The sequence below is a fragment of the Excalfactoria chinensis genome, chromosome 17 (genome assembly GCF_039878825.1).
Source record: "Excalfactoria chinensis isolate bCotChi1 chromosome 17, bCotChi1.hap2, whole genome shotgun sequence".
NCBI classification, from domain to species: Eukaryota; Metazoa; Chordata; class Aves; order Galliformes; family Phasianidae; genus Excalfactoria; species Excalfactoria chinensis.
The window spans coordinates 1,646,405-1,668,345 of NC_092841.1; the positions used below are offsets into that span (position 1 = coordinate 1,646,405).

The 21,941-nt window shown below is 51.5% G+C and overlaps 1 long non-coding RNA gene across 1 annotated transcript; it reads left to right on the forward strand.

The window, feature by feature from the left end:
* Positions 1–66: 66 nt before the first annotated feature.
* LOC140260171 (uncharacterized) lies at positions 67–17,794 on the forward strand. Its single transcript, XR_011905503.1, has 4 exons — positions 67–332; positions 8,103–8,155; positions 15,370–15,659; positions 16,607–17,794. It is a non-coding gene; the product is annotated as an uncharacterized lncRNA (long non-coding RNA).
* Positions 17,795–21,941: the final 4,147 nt, after the last annotated feature.

Consider the following 21,941-nt stretch of genomic DNA (forward strand, 5'->3'; position numbering starts at 1 on the left):
GCGGGGGGCGCGGCGCGCTCACGGCGCTGCAGCGGGCGGTGCGCGCGGTGCCGCAGCGCGGGGCGGGCACGCGCCTCCCCCTCAGGAGGGCCCGGACCGGGCATGGCGGGCGGCGGCCCCGCAGGGAGCAGCGCTGGAGGTGCGGGGATCCCTCCGGATAACGGCAGGGCTCGCACGCGTCCTGTTCCACAGAGAGACGAGGGATAGAATAGAATGATGGAACAGCTTGTGTTGGGAGGGACCTCAAGGATCAAGAGCTCCAACCGCCCTGCTGCAGACAGGGCCGCCAACCTCCACATGTAATACCAGACCAATACATCGCCATGCACCCGGTAAGCAACATGCAGCAGCCGAGCGTTGGGTGTCACATCCCTCCCAGCATCCACCAGGAAGCCAGCAGCCCTCATCCTGTGCCCTCTGATGGCTGCTCCCTGCAGGGACCGCCGTCCCCTTCCTTGCCCTGCTTTCTGGCTGCGGCAGCATTCGGGCACACCTCCAGGCCTCACAGCCTGGCTCCGGGCTCCCTCAGGAACCCCCAGCCTTGCTAAGCAGGACAGCTCAGCACCTTTCTGGGTCAAACTGTCCTTGGTAACTTCGTGTTCCGAACAACACTGAGCCAGAATGAAGTATTTAAATGCAGGATCTGTGCATGTGTGGATGTGAGCTGTGGTGACAAGGGACATGGCAATGAAATCCTTGTGAATGTGGTTTCCAATACAAATCCTGGCTTGCTGTGGCAGATGCAGTTTCTTTCCATCCCTTTTCAGTCTCCACGCTGTAACAAGGTTTCGTTCTCAGCCATCTCAGTGGTGAGATCACATCATGCCTAATGCGCTTCCACACCTTCAGAGAGAAGGAAAAGGCAGAAAAGCTTTATTACACAGGTTTAAAACCCAGACAAGTATGTTTATAGGGATACAATAAAAGCTATTCTATAGTAAAACGACTTTGTAGTAAACATGTACATGCCAGGAGCTTGGCAATTCAAGCCTCGTGCTTAAAGCTTGATATTCAAAGCTTCCCGCGATGTAACAAATCACAGTATGATGAGGTTACACTTTATTTCTTCAGGCACGTTGTCCTGTCGGGCAATGCTGTTTTTATAATCATACATGTCAATAGGAAACGTTCAGAAACAGGAGGTGTTCTCCTGGCGTGGGTCAGCACCAAATATGAGTTTCATTGTCTCACCCACCATATATTTGAGGCCTGGAGAGTTGAAAAACTTCACTAAATAGGGAATGGAAAGTCTGCTTCTTACTCACAAAGGGGATTGCACAATAGTTTGTGGGACGGGCTGCTGTGAACCTGATGTCACATCAGCAAAAATAGCCACCTCTGCAACTGAGGCAAGGCCCAAGTGGCAGAGCGAAGGATGGGTGTTCTGTCCCAGCGAGCCTCCAACAAGCATGAGGCCATGTATGACAGCTTGTGCAAGACATGGGATGTTCTGCAGAACACCAACTGGTGCCTTCAGAGGAGAAGAGATGACGTGGAGAATGTGGGATGAGACTGGCTCCTATCAACCTGCTGCAATCATGCTGGGAGCGAGACCCAAACAGGGACCTGTGCTCACCCACTCCTGGCTTCCTCTCTTCCTTCCCCTTTCTTCCATCCATCCCGTTGGCAAGGAGCAGAGGTTGGGAAGGTAGAACAGGATTTTCACCACCTCGCCTTCCACCCTCTGCGCAGGGCTTGGCATGCATTTCTCTTCCCTCCAGGAAAAGGAGGGCTTGTTCACAAGCCTGTTAAAAAACCCGAAACCTGAGCCTCCCTTTCACCAGGAAGCAGGAACGTGTCTGCTAGATCTTTCCTCCTGCACAGCTCACCATGTCTCAGATTGGCCCCAAGCACCACAATGCAGTGCTGGGAGCTGCTGGGCATTGCTGTCCAGATGGGAGCAGGCAGATCCCCAACAAGATCCTCCTCCTGCTTATATCACAGCAGTGCTTCTCGCTTGTTGCACAGGATTCATCCATTAGATAAAGGCAGAACCATTTCTGAGGCATCATAGGGTACTTCAAGCTGGAATGGACCTCAGAAGACCACCTATCCCGGCCTAGCTGTGGTTTGCTGATTTCAAACGCCATGAAGAAAACAGTGGCATTTTCCCGTGTATCCACCTGTACAGGGCACGTTGCCCAGTGGGGCTCTGCCTCACACAGAATCAGTCTCTGCCCAGCACAGCTGTGATATTATGTGCCTGGATGCAAGCAGGATGAGCTTGTCACACCTTCCTCACTCGACATGAAAGATTTCCCTCTTTCAGATGTAGGGTTCATTGGCAGTGTGCTCTCTCATGCACCATCTCCACTGCCATAAGTAGGGCCCATATGTTTGTATCTGTACAGCAGCTACCTTGGCTGCCCCAGCAGTAGGTCCTGGTTATCCACTCCCTGCCCTGCCTGCCCCTTCCCACACTGCCACAACACTTTCTGATCTGAAATGAATGCCCCATTCATAGCTGGGCAAACCCAGCAATTGTTCTGAGATGCATTACATCCAAAAGTTCCCATATGCAATGCCTCGCTATGCTCTCAATAACCAAAGCCTTGGCTGTGTCCATGAGCAGGGAAGCAAAGCTGGGACACAGGTACAGGGCTCACGGTGAGATGCTGTGAGCTGCAGGGACACTGGGGCCAGTCTGCCTTGAGCTGCAGGGGGAGCCCTGGACAAAATCAGTGGCAGGGCAGGACATGACCTGCAACAGGAACTGAATTCATCACTGCCCATCCCAGCTCTAGAAAGAAAAGCATTCCCAGATCTCACCTTGTGCTCAGACACCACCTCTTTCAACTCTCCCAACTCTATGAAACCCAAAGCAAACTACAGTCTTGCAGCGCCAACCATCACCCATTGCATGCGGCGAGTAACGGCGTGCAGGGTTTGCCATGGTGATCTCGGTGTGCCAGGGAGTTCCCCAGCTTCAGCCAGAGCCTCCTGCCCAGCTCCATACAGCCTTTAATTGGAGCTGATTTACAGCATTTTTATTGCTGCCGACAGCCAGCAGTTGGCACAGCAGGCAGCTTCAATATTACTTTTGCATTTGTTGTTGAATCACCAGTTGGAAAGTGATCATGGGGCTTTTTATAGCCATGCTGCTGCCTGCTCACATGAGCATCCTGGCACCCTGACCTTTCTCTGGTCTCCACATAAATAATTCTGGCCCTTGGGCCAGCGTCCAGGTATCCACCAGGAGACCCAAATTCTAGCTGGGAGGTGCTTGTCCTCAGTGCTTCCAGGCTCGGTGCTGGCTCTGCCATGCACAGGGCTGGGGCTGTGCTTGGGAACAACCCAGCTGGGATGGTGGTCCCAGGTATCCCCAGCTCAGGCACATCCCAGTGCCAACAGCACGGAACAGTGCAGAGGAGCACATCCCAGCCACCCGCATCTCCCGTGTTCTGTGGGATCCCATTTCTTTGAGTTATGTCTCTTTTGCTGCGTAATCCTTTCTGTTTGTGCTGAAACATTGCTTCTGGGTCCTTCTGGCATGAAGGATCTCTGTCATCACCCAGTTCACCAGTGTGCAAGGGGCAAGATAAAAGGGGAAAAGGAGGTCTCTTTCCATTATCACAATGTTTTATCATACCACACTCACAGATCTGGTCTGTACAACACAGCTGGTCTTTATAATCCTCCTCTGCTCCTGTTTTATCTTTGGCTTCAGAGCAGGACAGCTGGAGCTCACAGACACCAGCATCCTGCTGCTGGCTGAGGCCAGCTGAGAACCCCTCCCCTGAAGCCCACTGATGAGTGCAGTGCATTCAGGGATGCTCCTGGGGATGCTCTTGCCGGGTGCAATCCTCCATCACAGGGTCACCTATGGCAGCAAATCTCAGCCCACGTGTGCCAGTTGGGTATGCTGTGCAGGGAGCTCCCAGCACAGCCCTGGCAGCCGGGCTCACCCTGGGATGTAGCCCCCAGCCATGATCTAATTCAATTTAATTCAATCCCATTTAATGACTGACTGAACCCTACCCGTTTAATTAGCAAGCCAATATTCAGCTATCAGTGGTCATCGACCTGGGAAGGGTTTGGCTCGTGTGCCAAGCCCTGAGCTGGATAGAGGGGATGGGAAAATCAATCTCTGCTCTGAGTTCCCTGGGGGCAAGACCTGGGAGCAGTCAACCCCCAGCACATCACCAGGTTGTGAGCTCTGAAAATAGAGCGCAGGGAGTCAAACACAGGGAAGGGCTGGAAGGACTTGGGTACCACCAAATGGCTCCCAGAGGGACTGAAACGCCAGCCCTGTAGAACAACTCCCATGGGATGGCAGCGGGGGCTGAAAGAGCACAGCTTCCCAGGAAGCAGAGTGCATTCAGCATGGCCATGCTCCATCCCTATCAGCATCACCCTGTTCTCATGGACATCTCCTCAACACAGCTTCATTTCTGTGAGCATCACTGTCTCCCCCCATTCCCACAGCCATATCCTCGGTCCTCTGACCATCCCACGGTCAACCCATTCCTCTGATCATTGCCCCATTCCCATCAACACCCCACTCCCATGGCCATCTCCCAGCCCTGTAGTAATCTCCTCATTCCTCTCATAATCTTCCCATCTCTACGACAACCCCCTCATTCCTGTGATCTTTTCCCCCCATCCCCATGACACCATCGTGCTCCCATACAAGTAGCATTCCCATTTCCCACCTTGGCGTGGGTGCAGCCCATGTCAGGCCACAAAGAAACCAGGGTCTAAGCATTCCTTAGAAACAGTTCCCAGCTCAGCCATGCAGATGAAGGCCATGCACCACAGTGACGGTGCTTTGCAGAGCCTTGGGAAGAAGATAAGGGTGATTTGCAAATGGTTTGATGATTTTATATTTAATTGGACTTGTGCCTTTTCTCACCGGTTCTAGATAGGTGAGATTGGTCTGACCGTCTGAAAAGGCTGTTTGCAAAACAAACATGCAGGCTATTAATTACCCCAGATATAACCTTTGTCTCCTTTGACTTTGCTGAAGGCACTGCAGGAAGGGCTCTCCTGCTGGAAGATGAACCCTACTGTGTTCTGCCAGCTGGGCACGGCTCCTGCTGGGAGTATCCATGTGTCATGGGAGAGCTGCAGAGCCCTCAGGTGCCATAGATCAGGCACTGTGCTATAAGCTGATACATATATGGTTATTCCAGAACCAGCATCTCACCACTGAGCAGAATCTAAATCTGATCCTGGGAAAAATAACCTACCCCTTTTTTTGCATCGTTCTCTGCTCAGCCTCCACAGATGCCTCCAGGACAGCTTGGCTGAGTCAAGAGATTTTTCAGGGTAAAACCACGTGGAAATGAGTAGAGAGTGCTTTCACAGTGCTGTGTTTAAATAGCATACACTGTGAAGTGGTGGCTTTGTGTGGTGCAAACACTGCCTGAGGATGGAACAGCTCAGGAGGGCCTGCAGAGCTCCAGGCTGATAGAAAGCACCGAATCTCAGCCATGCAGCAGGCAAGGAGACATCCCAGCAGCAAGCACTGACACTGCACACAGGGACACTGGTACATCAGTAGGGAATAAAGTGACCTTATGGGACAGAGCCCCCAGCCCAGTCTTGCAAAGGAAGCATCTATAAAGCTGCAGAGGAGCACCTGGCACCAGGTCCATCCCCATCCCCCTGACTGGGGGCCCACAAACCCTTGTTATGCCTACCAAGAGCATCGTGCTCCCCACTGTCTGAGCAGCACCTGGGTGCTGAGAGCACCCCTGCCCCACTCCTCCTCCCCTAACCTCTCCTCCCAGGAATGCAGTGAATGCAAAAGCTGACAGCTGCCCAAACCAGCTTTTACCCTTATATAGTATCTGCTTACACGCTCCCTGCTGAACGCCAGGCTGGAAAAGCCTGATGGTGATGTGGGAAGATAAAGGGCTGCAGCCAGAGTGGGGATAAATATTTGTCATTTTCCATCGCTTTGTAAGAGCAGGCAGTGAGGAGCTCAGGGAACCTGCGATTAAACTGCATTCCAATCTAATTAACCCCTGCCCGCCTGCTGCCAGCACTGCAGGGGTTAACACTGCTGCATCACACAGCAAGCTGTCAGCAGGCATTAGTCGGGGTGCTGCACGGTGCAGGGCTGCATGCAGATCATCACTGACAGTGGGAAGTGACAGTGTCCTCCATCAGAGCCCCCCCACCACACACTGCTGTGCCCCAGCACCTCAGCCTTGCCTGAGCCCTGCCGGCATCACTTTGGGGTCCCCATGCATTTTAACGATGCTCAGCAGAAGCACAGGGCAGAGCTGGGCCTTCCTGTGACCCAGCAGGCTGCCCCCAGTTCATACTGGTGTTTAGTGGGCTGGTTGCTGCTCTTCCAGAGCTGCTGTGGCCAGATGTGCCCCTGCTGCAGGAACACCCACCAGGCACCAGGCAGCATCCCTGGTGGGAAGCTGTTGGGAAGGGCATGGATCTGCCACGTGTTCAGTTTGGATCTCTGCATATCCAGCCCCACCACCCATTCCAAACATCCCTTCCATGGGCACAAAAGCTCATTTTCCCCTCACATTAGCCCTCTGGCTCTCTGCTTCTCATTTATGCTGAAGACTAACCACAGCCTGCACGTGTAGCGGGCTGAGCGTGTGCAGGCAGGTCAGCCACCCAGAGCCACGCAGAGCCCCATACAAATGCATTTGTTATTCCTCCCCATGTCTCTGCATGGAGGTGCTTTCACTGGGGCTGCTCAGCTGTAACCCCCCCTCCCCACTGGGTGCACCACAGGTGCTGTGTGCCGGATCTCTGCATTCCTGGCATGCCTGGAATTCCCTGACGCTTAAACCTCAGCTCCAAATTTCCTGGATTTATAACATTTGGTTTTAGGTTAATAGCAATGAACTTGTAACATTATTCACTCCAGACTGCTGCTATCCGAGCTGCCCTGTAACTCTGGCTTAATACCAGTACGTGGAACATATACATTCGTTGGATTGCCAAAGCTACCTCAAGAATTTCAGCTCTCTGCTTCTATTAAATCTATTAAACCTGATATCTCAGTAGCTTGGAAAGGATTGCTTTGAATGGGAAACGTCCCCCCTCCCACACACACACCGCTGCTGGATGCAGCCCCGTTGTTCCCCATCAGGATGCTTCCTGATGTCTGCAACTTCCTCCAGGCAAGAGCAGAGTGAAACCTTTCCTACTGGAAGCAGTTTTGCCCCCAAACTGGTATTTTCTTTTTCCTTTGGTTCCTTTCACAGGAAATGTTTCAGGTTTTTATATAAAAAACAAAACACCTCCAAGTGAAATTATCCCTCAAGGAGAAACAGAAAACTCTCCTGCACCCCATGTCTGTGTGCATCCTTTCTCTGGCCCAGCATTGTAAGTGCCATCTCGCATCCTCCCATGCTGTCCTGCCCATGGCTCAGGGAAAAGAGGGTCCTATTCCCAACCCTGATGGCCACGTGGGGCTGACTGTATCCAGATATGTGTTTTTTGCTGCAATACATTACAGGTCACGAGGCAGCTTGTTGAGGAGCCCCTCTAAATGATTAAAAGGAAGAGGAGTGACTTGCATGGGAAGTTCCCATTAGCTGCAGTCACACACCAGCACAATAAATCGGGGATGAAAGAGCTCCTATCCAATGCATTTTGGATCTTGCTTGGAACCCCATTTGGACAGAGCTGCAACACCCTGCCTGAGGTCCCTGCCACCACCTCTATCCGAGAGAAGGAAGGTCCAAGATGCAATTTTGCTGATATAAATGAAGGCACAGAAGGACTTTTTCCTCCTGAGCCTCCTTTTAGTTCAGACCAAATGTCCAGTTTGCCCACCTCCTGTCTCCTTCCATGCCTGGGCTCCTTCAGAGGCTCTTGATGAGGTTCAGGCAGATCTTTGCACCTTCTGATTGATGTCTGATCCACTGGAAGTCCTGCTGTGCCATAGGACACTCCTGTGCCTCGTAGCCCCATCAAACTCCCCCTGGAGGAGCCCCCTGACACTGGGACTTATCCCCATCCCTCTGCCATCACATCTCCAGGCAGTCACTCAGGCTGGTACGTAGCATGGGAGCAGCTTATCTTGGGATCCCCCACCCCATGCCCCTAGTTTAAGAGTTTGACTTCTCCCTCCCCTTGTCAACTCCCATAATCACATTATTTTCTCTTTCTGGATACCTCAGGAAGGACAGAGGATGGTTCCGTGTTGCTGGAGGAGCTGACGCTCAACCCCCAGGTAAAATCCAATAGAATAACAGCTACAGATGACCAGGGAGGACTAAGATTAGGCGCTCTCCCAGCATCTTGTTTCTTTCTGCATGCAACGTTTCCTGGGCCCCCTCCATTTCTGGGAGTATTTCTGAGTCCTTCATGCCTCTGAGCTATCCAGGCTGAATGTCTCCAAAGGCACAGCTCCTATTGCAGAAGTCACCCCAGAGGAGCTGAAGGAAGAAATAACTGGAGCTGAGCCATCACCCACTGAAAGGGAAGAGCTTGAGCAAGCCCTACAAGTGATGCCAATGCTCCAGTATTTGCCCCAGTCCTCATCTAGAATGCAGAGGATTCCCAGGGAACTAGTGACAGGAGAAGAGGCAATGGCCTTAAGTTGCACCAGAGGAGGTTCAGGTTGAATATTAGGAACAATTTCTTCTTGGAAAGAGCGGTGCTGCAGTGACACAGGCTGCCCAGGGAGTGGGGGAATCGCTGTTCCTGGGGGTGCTCAAGAAGCATGAAGATGTGGCACTGAGGGACATGAGTTAAAGGCATGGTGTGGGTGGATTGGGTTTGTCTTCTGTTGATTCCTCCCAGCCTCATCCTGCAGCCCTGTGAGCTGAGCTCACCCCTCCATCACCCTCAATCCTCCGAGGAACCACAGCTTGCAGCAGCTCTCCAAAGGAACTCCGTGTCCCCAGGAGCCACAGGCAGTTCTGCTGGAACCAGCAGTGAGAGGTCACACGCATTCCTCCAATGCCTTCCAAATTGACTTTTTGGACACGCAAACACACATCTGGAAGGAGGTCAATGAGTGATTTCTGAACTTTCCCATTTCCTTGCTCCCAGCCCAACCTCCCTGGGCTGAGCGGTGCTACCTGACCGGTTTCCATCCCGCTCAGCGGGTTTGGTTGTTGCCTTGCTGGTTGCTGGCAAGACAACTGTATTTTCTAGTTTTACCTGCAGCAGCTTTTCATGTGGGATGAGCCTGCTGGCTGATCCGCTTGCACACTGTAGGTCCAACATGGGCTGGGATTGAGGGAGGACACACAGATCTGCAATAGTGCAGCTGGAGATAGCTGAGGCTTTCTCACCGGCCCCAATCACTGCGTGTCACTGGGAACATGCTGTCCAGGCACCCACAAATCCACATTGCCTCCTGCTTGTGGTAGCCCTGAGAGAGCTCCAGCAGCTTCCATGGCTGCGACATGGGATGTTCAACCAAATGAGATCTGTGCTGGGGACTCATCAGTGAGCTCCTTGGCAGGGCCCAAGTTCTGCACCAGGGATGCAAAGGATGACATGAGATACCATTCCAGTCCTGGAAATGCTGCACTGCTACCACTGCCAATCCTGGGACTGGGATGGCAACTTGGAGAGAATCTGCAGTAAAGCTCGGAACTGCCTTCAGATCTCCTAAATCCCAGTTTCATACCTCCACCAGCAGGCCTGCATTCTGCCAAGCTGTGCCTCAGGTCTGTGACATGACAAAGCTACAGAGCCAGGAACTGAGCCCAGAGTCCCAACTTCTGCTCTCCTCTACTTCATTGCATGGTGGCAATGGGTTGATGGCTGGACTGGATGATCTTAGAGAACTTTTCCAACTCTAATGATTCTGTGATTCTATTTACAGACATGGCTTAGTGGGCATGGTGGTGATGGTCAGCGGTTGCAGCTGATTATCTGAGTGGTCTTTTCCAACCTTAATGATCCTATGACTGTTCTGTGACTCTGGAAATAAAGGATTAATTGAGGCTTTTACAGTCAACTTGAAAGGACAATGCAGCACAAATTCATGCTCCTAAACATAACCAGTTCCAGGTTAGTAATTAGCACATTTCACTGAGCATTGCAGTTGCATCGTGGAAGCTCTGGAACAACTACAGGATCTGACAGCTCTCTGGTTTGCAGACACAGCTGGATTACTGCTCTGTGCCTTTGATGGAGGTTCTGTTACTGGAAGTACTTTGGGAATTGTGGCAAAATCCTCAGAACTCATCTCCTGCTTCAGAAGTGGGGACCCCAAATTCATAGAGGCGGTCCTGGGTCCACTCCAACGTGAGCACGCAGAAGTCACTTTATCATCCTTGACTCACTTTCTCCTTCTCCAAAGTGGCAGCAGTGTTCCAGTGCCTCGGGGGGATGACGAATGTTCACAAAGGGCTTTAGGGCTCCTGAATGAAGGGATACAATCCTCGCTGTGCCCCCCTGCTCACCCAGTCACACCCAGGTCAGGAACCAGGCAGGAGGAACATTTTCAGCATGGTTTTGGGGCTGACACTCAGCCTGGGGAAGTGCTGCATGCAGAACGTGATAAATCACAGCTTTTGCTAAATGTCCCCAGGGGGAAATCTGGAGCACTTTGTCCAAGCTTGTTAGGCTGTGATACTTCGGGAAGGAGCAGACTCGTGTCTTCCAGGAGCCAGAACTCTCCCTCAAACAGAGGCAGCACAGGATGAATGGTGAGCAGCCCCATTCTCACAGGGAAGAAGCATCCCTGGGTGCACTTCTTCCTTTGAAGGGCACCAGGCAGCATTCATCAGGGGATGGCCAAGTATCAGAGGGTCAAATCTCATCGCTTCTTCTCCCTCTGCTTTTGTCTTTCTCCCCTCCATCTCCCTGTGCTCTGCAACTTCCTGGCCATCCTACCCCACCACTGCCCATAAATACCTCTCCCTTCCTATCCTGCCCCTTCCCAGCCCTCCACTACCTCCTGTTTCAGGTATGTTCAGCATTCTGCCAAGCAAGTTCTGCCTCTGGCCTCAGAAGTCCCTGCAGGAGGTGGATCTCTGCCTGCTAACCAGCAACACGTGCTTGCTCCGCTGCCCAGCTCTGAGCCAGGGCTGAGCGATAGGTTTGGTTTCATCCTCCCAGCTGTGCAGAACAATTCATAGCATCACAGTCTCACAGAATGGCCTGGGTTGGAAGGGACCTTAAGGATCATCAACTCCAACCCCCCTGCCACGTGCAGGGCCACCAACCTCCATATCCACTACTGGACCAGGCTGCCCAGGGCCCCATCCAAACTGGCCTCCAGGGATGGATGGGGGTACCATCAAAAATCTCAGCTATTAAAGGCACACGTCTTCCTGCCCAAGCAAAGACAGTAGGAAATACATGTTGTGTGGCTGTGTGAGGATGGAGAAGACATGAAACGGCATAAAAAACCCAGCCCTGTATTATGATCAACCACCAAACACGGTGCTACTAAAAATGGTGCACAGACAGCAGCACAGCACCAACAGGGATTCTTTGCTCCCCATTCATCAGTTGATTCGTCAACCAGAGAGTCAGGGAGTGATCAGTAAAACTCACTCACCTTTAAGCTGCTCCCCCCCAAAATAACAATATTTACTCTCTGCATATACAGTAAGCATAGAAAAATGTCAACGCAGTGTGCTTTGATTCTGTGGGGAGTTTATCATCTTGAGCCAATTGCTTCCTGCAGAGAAGAGAATCAAATAGGAGAGAGGAGAATGGGTCAGTGGGGTACCTGTTTAAGGCTGCTCTCACTCAGCCTCTAGGGCTCACCCAAGGGTGACTCAGAAGGGATGCAATGCTGAGTCAGTGGTATTCACAGCACGTTCTGAACTTGGTATTTCATGGAAGGAAATGTAAACTGACTGTTCTTTTGCTGGACAGACACCCAGAGCGATCTCAGGTCAGGATTAAGAAGCCTCAAAGGACTTGTAGATCATTGGGAATTCAGAGCAGAATGGATAAGATGGTGGTTATTCTTAATGTTGTCTGAGGCCTCTGATTGAGTTTGTAGCTGAGACTCCACTTTGTTGTTGTTGTTGCTGTTTTAAGAAAGGGAGAGTGTGTCCAAAAACAAAGGAGCATTGGAACGTTCCCTCTCTACATACATGCAGGACAACATCCATGGTAGAGCACAGTGATGGAAGTATCCATCCCCCACAAGCTCCTTGAGGCCTATCCACCAGCTGTGGGTTCTAAAACACAGCTGTCCTTCTTCTCTTCCTATCAGTGAAAATATGGCACGGAAGCATAGAAAGACAGATGTAATGAAATGATGGACTGGAAGCTGGGACTTCACATTGCAGCTACCAAAGTTTGGATGACCGGGGGATAACTATAATTAAATGTGAAGGGATTTTACCAAGGAAATCATCAGCCTCCTGTCTAACAGAGGTGGGCTAGGAGATACCAACCTATAGTTACAGTAGCCTCTTAGTCCAGCTAGAAAAGCCAGGAGCAGTCAGAGACAGGTGGAAAGATGCACCAGGTTGCCACTGGCGACAAGGTTATGAAGTCAAACCAGGGTTTCAGCCGTGGCAACAAGCCCACCAAGAGCAATGCACACCTCTTCGCAGTGCTCCTGCTCTTACCAGCCCCTGCAAGGGAAGAGAGCTGAGCAAAAGCTGGCTTTGCTGCTGCTGAGAGTGGCAGACAGCCTACAAAGCACAAGGTACAACTGGTGTCTCAGAACAGAGGCTTTCAGAAAGCTGTCTGTTGGCCATGTTTGCCTTGAGAGCAAAAGACCAGCCCAACAAAGTGCAGAGAGAGCCGTCCCCCATCCTTTGCCAGCCTTGCAACTGAACGAGACTGCTTGTGGCACCAACAGCACCGCTCCGACCTTGAGCACGCTGCAGGACGACATCAGTGAGTTGTGCTTATGCATCACACAGATGAGCCTTGGAGCCAAGCAGGTGTAGGTCAAAGGTCAAAGACCACCATCAAGACACCAACTTATGATTTTAGTAGCTCCCAGCTACATTTCACCTCCTGCACTGCAGATTCAGCCAGGCAGGCTGGGAAAGCAGTGAAAAGAAGCTGAGGACTGTTGCTCAGGAAGATGCCATCTCAAAACAGAACGGCAATGGTAGAAGTGACTTGGCTAGTAAGGAAAGCAACCAGGGTCACATCCCTGAAACTCCAAGGGGAAAAGATGGCTCCTGCCCAAGTCTGGCTGATGAGCAGCAGGAAACAACAGAAAGCTGCCAGACAGACGGGCTGAGCACAGGCAAAGAGGAGAGCTTCCAACATGACCCTCATCTGCATTAATGTGCTGAGTGAGAGAAAGCATCAGGGAGATGTAAAACAAAACATCTGGAAGTGCAGGGGAGGAGAAAGAGTCGTTCCTGGCAGTGCGTGACCCCTCTGACACTGAAAATACCCGTGGTATAGTCATGGTTCCAAGGAAGGTCATGGAGCTCTCCAAGCCCATTTTGCACAGCAGCTCCTAGACTGCCAAACCCTACCAGCAGAAGCTGCACAAGCAGGAGCAGCCCCCTGGCTGCTTTAGAGAGGCATCTGAATCTGACCTTTCAGATGGGCCTCTCCTGCCATGCTACAACATCCAAGTGTGTTGCTCTCAGCAGACACAACACTGGCTCTTGCTCTCAGTTGTGGTGCAGAGACTGAAAACATCACGTCTCCCACAGCAACTTCTATGGGGAAGCAATACATGGGGACAGAGCTTTACAGACAGCCTCCCCTCTGCCAATTGCTCTCTTGTCCTACAGACCTGAAGTGTTTCACTCAGAAAGGACACTTGGCCTTGACACAGCTTACAAGTGACCTGCAGGCTTTGCTGGGCTCCTTGCTTTACTGCTGGCATCCACACGAGGACCTTCCAATCAACACCCACCTGCGAACCAACAGCTGTGCAATGCATTTCAATATTAATGTCTTAACATTATTTCTTTATAGCGTTGTTTGTACTACATGGAGTTACTCCTTCAGGTACAGCTGCTCAAATGGAACTGTTTGTGTAAAGAACAGATGCTATTATATATGAAAGTACTTTGCCTTTAGATAAAGCAATGGTTGTGCCATGGCCACAACCCCAGGTCTGCAGGAATGGGGGCCCAGATGGAATGCTGTGCCATCTCTGCATCTGCAGCACCACAAACAAAGCCCATACACACATCTAGGGTCAAAGTGACACCCCACTGCTTTTTAGGGCTCTGTCAGCTCAGTGAGCAGCTCCTCCAGCTTGGGCTGTCCTCCTTGGGGATGCAGTCAGCAGCACGGAGAACAAACAGCACTGCAGTGAATTGAAAGGCTGATATTCAACCTAAATCTTCCCTCCTTCCACTTAATACCTTTTCCCCTTGTCCTGTCACCATCTACCCTTGTGAAGAGTTGACTCCCCTCCTGCCCTGTCTTTAGGTACTGACAGGCTGTAATGAGGTCACCCCGCAGACTTCTCTGGGCTGAGCAAGCCCAGCTCCCTCAGCCTGTCTTTGTAGGGTTGGTGCTGCAGCCCTCTGATGATCTTTGTGCCTCCTCTGGACCCTCTCCAACAGCTCCATGTCTTTCTTGTATGGGCAGTCCCACACCTGGTCACAGTACAACAGATGGGGCCTCACAAGGGCAGAGCAGAGACCAAGGGTCCACACATAGACCCCTGATCCCTTGCTGCTCACCTCCATCAGCTATCTCAGGTTCGGCCGGGCTTTCCAATGGCTTTTATAGCATCTGCTGTCTGCCGTGCCAGGTGTACAAGCTGGATGCCTCGTGATCACATCCAGAGGGTCTGTCTGGCACAAATAGCTACAATATTTCTCCCTGAACTTGTTCACACCTCCAAAGGTCTTTTGCAAGTCAGAGCATGAACGCCTTTATTTTCTCCTGATCGTACACAGATTAAAGGGACCTGGATAAATTAATTGGGGGGGGCTTGGAGAGTGTATAGAAACAGGGATTGTAAGGAAAGAAAGACATGGGGAAGAACAGAGAGTAGGGCAAAATAACCCTTTCCATCTGCGAATGGGCTGTCAACAGGAGATGGCTGAAGGCTTCCAGTGCACCTCAAAAGCATCTGATAAAGACGTGTGGGAGCAAAGTAAACGAATCCTTCTCTGTGGGATCAAAAAGCCTTGTCTGGGCTCCAGCAGGACACAGACCGTGTGCCAGAGCTACTGCTGGATGTGGACAGCAGGGAGCCATGGCCGCATGGCCCTGGTGTTGAGCAGGGGCTCTTTGTACCCAGCAGGGTGTTGTTTAAAGGTTTGTGATTCATAAGGCAAAAATAAATGTAAAGGATGTATGGTATCACTTCCAGGCTAGAAAAGAGAAGATAAAGGGCTGAAACGTTTTAAACTGGGCTCCATAGATAGGGGAGGATGTGAGGGCTTGTTGCTTGTGCCAGAAATAGAGCGCATGAAGGGAAAGAGCCATTATCTCCAGGAGCAAAGTAGCATGGATTTATTTGTGCTACCTAGAAAAAAACAAACCAAAAAGATGACTTTGTCATGGGCTTTTTGTTCTCAGGTGCCTCATCCAGCCTCATCCAGATCCACCGCAGCTGCTGAGGATGCAAATGGGGAAGCATTCTGGTGGATGTGGCTCACTTGCCCTGCCAGGGGCACATGTAAACAGATAGCAGTGAAAGGTGGAAATGGAAACGTAATGCCTCATAAAGTGCCGAGTGAGGAACCAGGCAGCGCTTTGTGCAGAGGAATCACACGGCAGTCCCAGCAATGGCAGCATCCATCTGCTAGTGGACGGTACCAGATCCTGATGCTTTGGGGGCATGGAGGGCTGTGAGCTGCACAACAGAGGTGAGCCAAGGTTTGACTGCTCAGTGGAAGTATCTCTGCTTGTATCTAGCGGGGGACAGAGAGCTGCTGGGCATGGTGGGATGAGGGACGATGGGTGGGAGGAGAGCTGGGCATGAGGGGATGAAGCAGAGTGGATGGATGGTTGGGTTTATGGATGGATGCACATCTGCTGGAATACAGGTCGGGCTGTAGGTGGCCCAGAGGTGACAAGCAGGTCCCTGTGACAGGGATGCCCCTTGGGCACTGTGCAGTCATCTGGACTTTGCTACAGCTGTGGATCTGCTACATGAGCATGTTCACAAACTGGGACAGGGGGAACCTCAACTTCCACTGGCACTGGGCAAGACGTGCCTCTTTTCATCGCTCTGAATCTCACCATGTGAACAGAGGTGGAAGAAACACCCAGGCACCAACCCAAGGGATGCTGCAATTCATCCTTGCAACACCCACCCAGGCAGTGCTGGCTGCTGGTACCCACATGCCCTGAGCAAGATGGGCTCAGCAGAGTGAGGGATGTGCAAGAGCTGTCCCACATCTGGATGGGCAGCATGAAACTGGGGAGTCCATGGCTGGGGTTCACCTGAGACACTGCAGGATGGCAGACATCAAAATTCCTTTCTTTTCATTGCTTTAGCCCAGCAAGACAGGCCAGTGAACACAGTCCCCAGCCCTGCACGTGTGGATGGGCAGGGGTTGGAGCTGCTTGACAGTCTGGGGAGATGCCTTTGGGCTCCAGGACCTGCAGCACCCATCCCATCTTCTCCTCTGGGCTGGGATGATGTTCAACCTGCTACAACCAGGACACCACAAAAGCCCTGACGAGTGCAGTATCGTGAGGATTGTGCAAATATTTTGATGAGCTTCTCCTTGAATCTAGATGAAGGGGAGATTTTTATCACATTTACTGACAAAACAGCTCTCTTTTTTTCTGTTTGTTTGTTTTCCAGGAGGGAAGAGGAGGCTGCCTAACTGCTGAAGGAGGATTCCTGGAGTGATCTAATAACAGATGAAAGCAGCCAGATAGGAGCTGCTGCTCCCCGGGAAAGAATGGATCTCATTGCTGGGGCTGTGGATGTACTGAGGTCTCATGGACATTGTGTGCCTGTGGGATGAGTGTAATGGCAGGAGTTAAAGGGAAAAACAACAGCTCTGGACACCTGGTTTCTCCACTGCAGTGTGGATTTGCCTCAGTACAAGCTGCCTCTAAGCCACTACTGAGAGCATCCTCTGCATATCAGAAGTTGCGTTGGCTCCATCCCTCCAACCACCCCTGCTGGATGCTCTGGGCTGAGGGTTTCTGTTGGGTCTTTGCAGACCTGGGTCAGTTTCAGTCTGTGACACTACGTTAAAACATGATCCACGTGGGTCCCTCCCAACTTGGAATATTCTGTGATTCTCTGATTGCTGGTAAATTAATCAACCACTGCTGAAGATCCTGGTCCTTGTCTTCATGGCTGCCCATGAAGCTGCTGCAGTGATGCTCCATGATGGAGCCCACCCGCACTGCCAGCTGCATGACCAAGAAGTGTCAGCTCCAGTGGCCCATGATGACACCTGTCCCCCAGCCCTCTGTGTCCCACAGGTCTGGGAATGCACGCATTGCTGCTGCCCACAGGCAGCGTGCAGGGCCCTGTCTCAGCCTCCTGATCTGAAGTCCTGATTTATGACACCAGCTCTGCCTGTCAACGGGTTGGTTCTGTTAGTGGGCAGCTAACAGGCTTCTCTGCATGCTGATTAAGCACGCTTGTCAGCATTGGGTGATGACTATCACAACTACGCCATGGTTGGGATCGCACCTCTTGATCCACAACCCCCCCCCACAGAACCAAAGAAATGCAGAGCTGTGGCACGAAAGCACACATCTCGATGCCAGCCCAATCTGCAAAGCTATTGATCACATCACAGTGACCCACGGCAGCCCCCACAGATGGGAAAAGCCCCACCAGACAGCGTTCCTCCCACTGCTGCCCTGGCCCCGCTCCCCCCCACCAAGACAAGAATGCAGCTTTGCAAAACCAAGGAGAGAACAAAGCAGAAAAGAGCAGTTTTCTATTATTTTTCTTTTTTTTTTTTTTTCTGGGCCATTTTGAATTAATTAAGGAATGTGATCTAAACTATAAATACTCTCCTTCACGTATGATTTATGGCCTGTTTGTTCTGGATTGGTATGTGCTTAATCTCTAATTGTAAGCCCACCATCTGTTTTTATTGATCTGCTTGCCAGGAGACTTATTGCTCTCCTTGGCCTTATATGGGAAAATTAGGTATGTGGTGAGCAAGCCAGCTCTGGGGCTGCTCTTACGTCAGCCTTGGAGCTGCTCAGGATCTCATTGCTGCATCTCTCCCTTTACCGTGTGAAACTGGAACTTCTGGACCCATCCGAGCCTCTTTATTTGCAGGAGCATCTCCCTCTGTGCCAACCCCCCAGCATGGTTTACCCTCGTCAAATAAAACAGACAAACAAAAAGCCAACGCGAAGGAAGAAGCAGCGCTTGGCGTGGCCTTGGTGTTTTTGGCTGTAAAATCAGGCTGCCGCCAACTCACTTTGGGTACTTTCAATGGTGGGAGTGTCTCCCTGAGAAAACAGCCCGTATTTATTCATTAAACCTCAGGGATTTGGTTGCGTTACGAACTGGCAAGATGTTAGTGCCCGAGCCCAGCCCGTGTGCTCTGCACAACGGTGGGGAGGGCTGTAAATACATTCTCATTTTGTGGGTCAGAGCAGGGAGGGAAGGAGAAAAACTTCCAGTAATGTTTGCAGGCTTAAAGGAAGGCTGTGGGTTGGAAGCAAGAAATGCCATTTATTTGCAAAGCATTAAAGTGGTGGAAGGCAGCAAAGGCATCCAAAGGGAAGGGATCCCATTCCTATTCACCAGCTGATCCCAGCATCTCTCAGACCTGACTGGGCTGAGACTGGGAGCCCTGAGGAAGGGTGGGATGAGTTGTCCCCCTGGGAGAGTATTTTGGATTTAGGGATGGGTGAAATGGGAAGAGGTGGATGGAGAGAGCAATTGAAGTTGCATGGCTGCTGGGCAAAGAAGGTCTTGTGCTTGGAGGTGGCTTGTTGGAAAAAAATGGGGTCTGGGCTGGGGAAAGCTATGGCATGGGGGTGTGGGTCTGGGGAGAAGATGGCTTTCCCATTATTATCACAAAGCTGGTCTTCCCTTCCCTTCCCTTCCCTTCCCTTCCCTTCCCTTCCCTTCCCTTCCCTTCCCTTCCCTTCCCTTCCCTTCCCTTCCCTTCCCTTCCCTTCCCTTCCCTTCCCTTCCCTTCCCTTCCCTTCCCTTCCCTTCCCACCTGTGCTATTTGATGTCTCAAGGACAAAATCATGGAGAAAACCCTTGTAATGCTCTGCTCATTCCCATAGGTGTTTCACTGCCTATGCTGTCTGTGCAGCTAATGTCTCCATATGGCTTGGTAGCCATCACACTGTCCATCCTTCTGTCTGACCAGGTTGCCCTATTGCAGAGGCTGTGCCCTGTTCTGTGGCCATCAGTGGGTTGAGTTGAACATGGGATGCTCTGCGCCCAGTGAACATCTGCACAGGGAGGTGGGATGTAGGGGACCATGTTGCCCTCAGCACCCTCTTGGGGTGAAAAGGCTCTGTTTGAGCATTGTACCCTGTTCTGCGGGGGGGTGCCCAGCGATGTGCAACCAAGGGCATCCCTGGGGAGGTTCCCACTTTGCTGTGGGCAAACAAAGTGTCATGGGGACAAAGTGTCCCCTGAGTGCACTTACATTTGGGAAGGAGCTCATCATCTGCTCACTGCCCTGCGTTCTCCCATGGTTTTTCTTGTAAGCTGTTCCCCCAGTTTCAAGCCTTGGTCTGGAGATCCCCGTTCCCAGACTGACTGATGTCCACGATGACAGAATTTCTGCCGTTGAGCAAATTGACTTCCCATGAGATTGCAGCCTCATATATATAAATATAAAACTGACACATTTTTACTCAGCTGAAAATAAAATAGCTCCAGCTCCAGTTTGCACGAGATAATGTTTCCAGCAGATAAGGCAGCAGCTGGAGCATGAGTTGTGGTGCAGCTCCCATTTTTCCCACAGATCCCCAGCAATGTTTGCTGTCCAGGCTGTGCAACATCAGCTTCTGATTAGCACCAGTCAGCATCAGGGCTTGTTTGTGCTCTGCTTCACCTCATCCCACACCTGCCTCTCCTGTATAAACTGGGGAGCAGTGGGATGCAAGCAGGGCTGGCAGGGTGGCTTGGTGACTGCAGGGACCGGGCTGTATTTGGAAGCTTATCTCAGGGCTCTGGAGCTGTAGAGCTCTTAGCACATGCAGCAGAAATGAATGCATTTTGATCCAGAGATCCTGACCTCAGACCTTATAAATAACCCAACCAGAGCCATGCAGAGTGCATAAAAGAACTTGGGTCCTCTCCTCTCCTCTCCTCTCCTCTCCTCTCCTCTCCTCTCCTCTCCTCTCCTCTCCTCTCCTCTCCTCTCCTCTCCTCTCCTCTCCTCTCCTCTCCTCTCCTCTCCTCTCCTCTCCTCTCCTCTCCTCTCCTCTCCTCTCCTCTCCTCTCCTCTCCTCTCCTCTCCTCTCCCACATGGCCAGAGCCCCTTACTGATCTTACAGGTTTCCTCCTGTGCCATCTTACCCCATCCCACCCCACCCCATCCCATCTTATGCCACCCATCCCATCCAATCCCACTCCATCCCATTTTGCCCCATCTCATCCCATCCCATCCCATCCCATCCCATCCCATTCCATCCCATCCCATCCCACTCCCCACAGCTCTGCTCTCTGTAGTGACATGAGCAGAGTAGGAACCCACTCTGGAAAGTGGGACCTGGACTGGACACACCAAGCAGGTGAGGTCCTTGTGTCTTTGCACTCTTGTACATATACTGGTAGATGTCCCCAGGAGCCTGGGTGAGGGCTACTCCAACCACAACATGGGTGGGAGAGCCTGGGGCAAAGCAAGAGGAATCTGCTTAGGAGGGAGCCACTCCAGCAGGATGGAGCCAGCAGGTCTCCAGCTCAGTACAAATGTGCTGTGGGAGGAATTCACCTTTTGTCCTCTCGGTTGTACCAGTGGAGGTGTTGCAAGGCAACAGACGCCCACCTCATGGGGCTGCTCCCATCCCAGCAGGATGCTCCTCATACTTCTTGCTGGGCTGGCCCCGCTGAGAGCATGCAGTGCCTTGCTGATGAGGAGCCCACGGAGGATGCTTCAGTGCATGGCCTGTCCCCATATCGTGGGGCAGAGCTGAAGCCCTGGCAGATGCCTCAGGACATGGGATTTGGTGGCCAAAGCCACTCAGTGCTGGACAGAGGAGGGGCAGATGCCCCATCCCAAAGGACCAAAACCAAAGTGCGCAGGAGGTCAAACAAAGGAGTTTGTTGGCTTTTCCTGATCCTAAACTCCCTGACTAGGAAAAACCCTCCACTTCCAGGAGTTCATAGACTAAATCATGTATAAAGCCCCACTGGCATTCATGTCTGCTCTGCACTCGCCAGTGCACCAGGCCTTGCAGAATACTTTAAGGTCTCTTCTAGCCTAAACCATCCTATGACTCTATAAAAGCAGAACAGCTATTTCCCCCAAAGGTTTGTGGCTTGGATGTGGAGGGGACCCCATGAACGTGGGGGTTGCACAAATCTGCTGCAGGCAGTCACACACCAACACCATCACAGATCCTTCAGGGCGCACGTGGGGGTTGCAAACCTGGCCTTGAAAGCAGAGCTCATCTTTTATCTGATTCCTGTACGACTTTCCTCACCGCAGTTACGTCTCACTTCCATTTGGGTTCAATTAGTCTGGTTTTGACAATGTGAGCAATTTCGAAGTACTTCCTCCCCCAAATCACACAGGAAAGGCTGTTTCTGTCACTTGCTGTTAATCATTGTTAGCAGGAAGAAACTGGTAAGATTAGCAAGGGGCTCCGGCCATGTGAGGGGGGAGGTGAGTTAAACTGGAAAAAATCCTGGGTTTTTTAACGTGGAAATTAAAGAAAAATAGAAACAACCCCCAAAAGACTGTTATTTCCTTGCAGTAAGGCATATAATTCAGAAAAAGAACTTGAGCAGTGGAGAAGTGCCTTGGGAATATTTGTAATAGCTCTTATCAAGAGGCTGAAGATATGAAGCTGTTCTGCTGCCTTTCTGCCCGCCTGTTTGCTGTCCTATCAGCTGGAATACCCTGACCACTTCCTGCTGGTCTTAACAGAGATATTAAAACGTCAAAAGTGTTTTATTCTGGCCAGAAAACCTGGGAAAGGAGAGAGCCCTACGGTACCACCAAGAGAAAAACAGGCAGCCA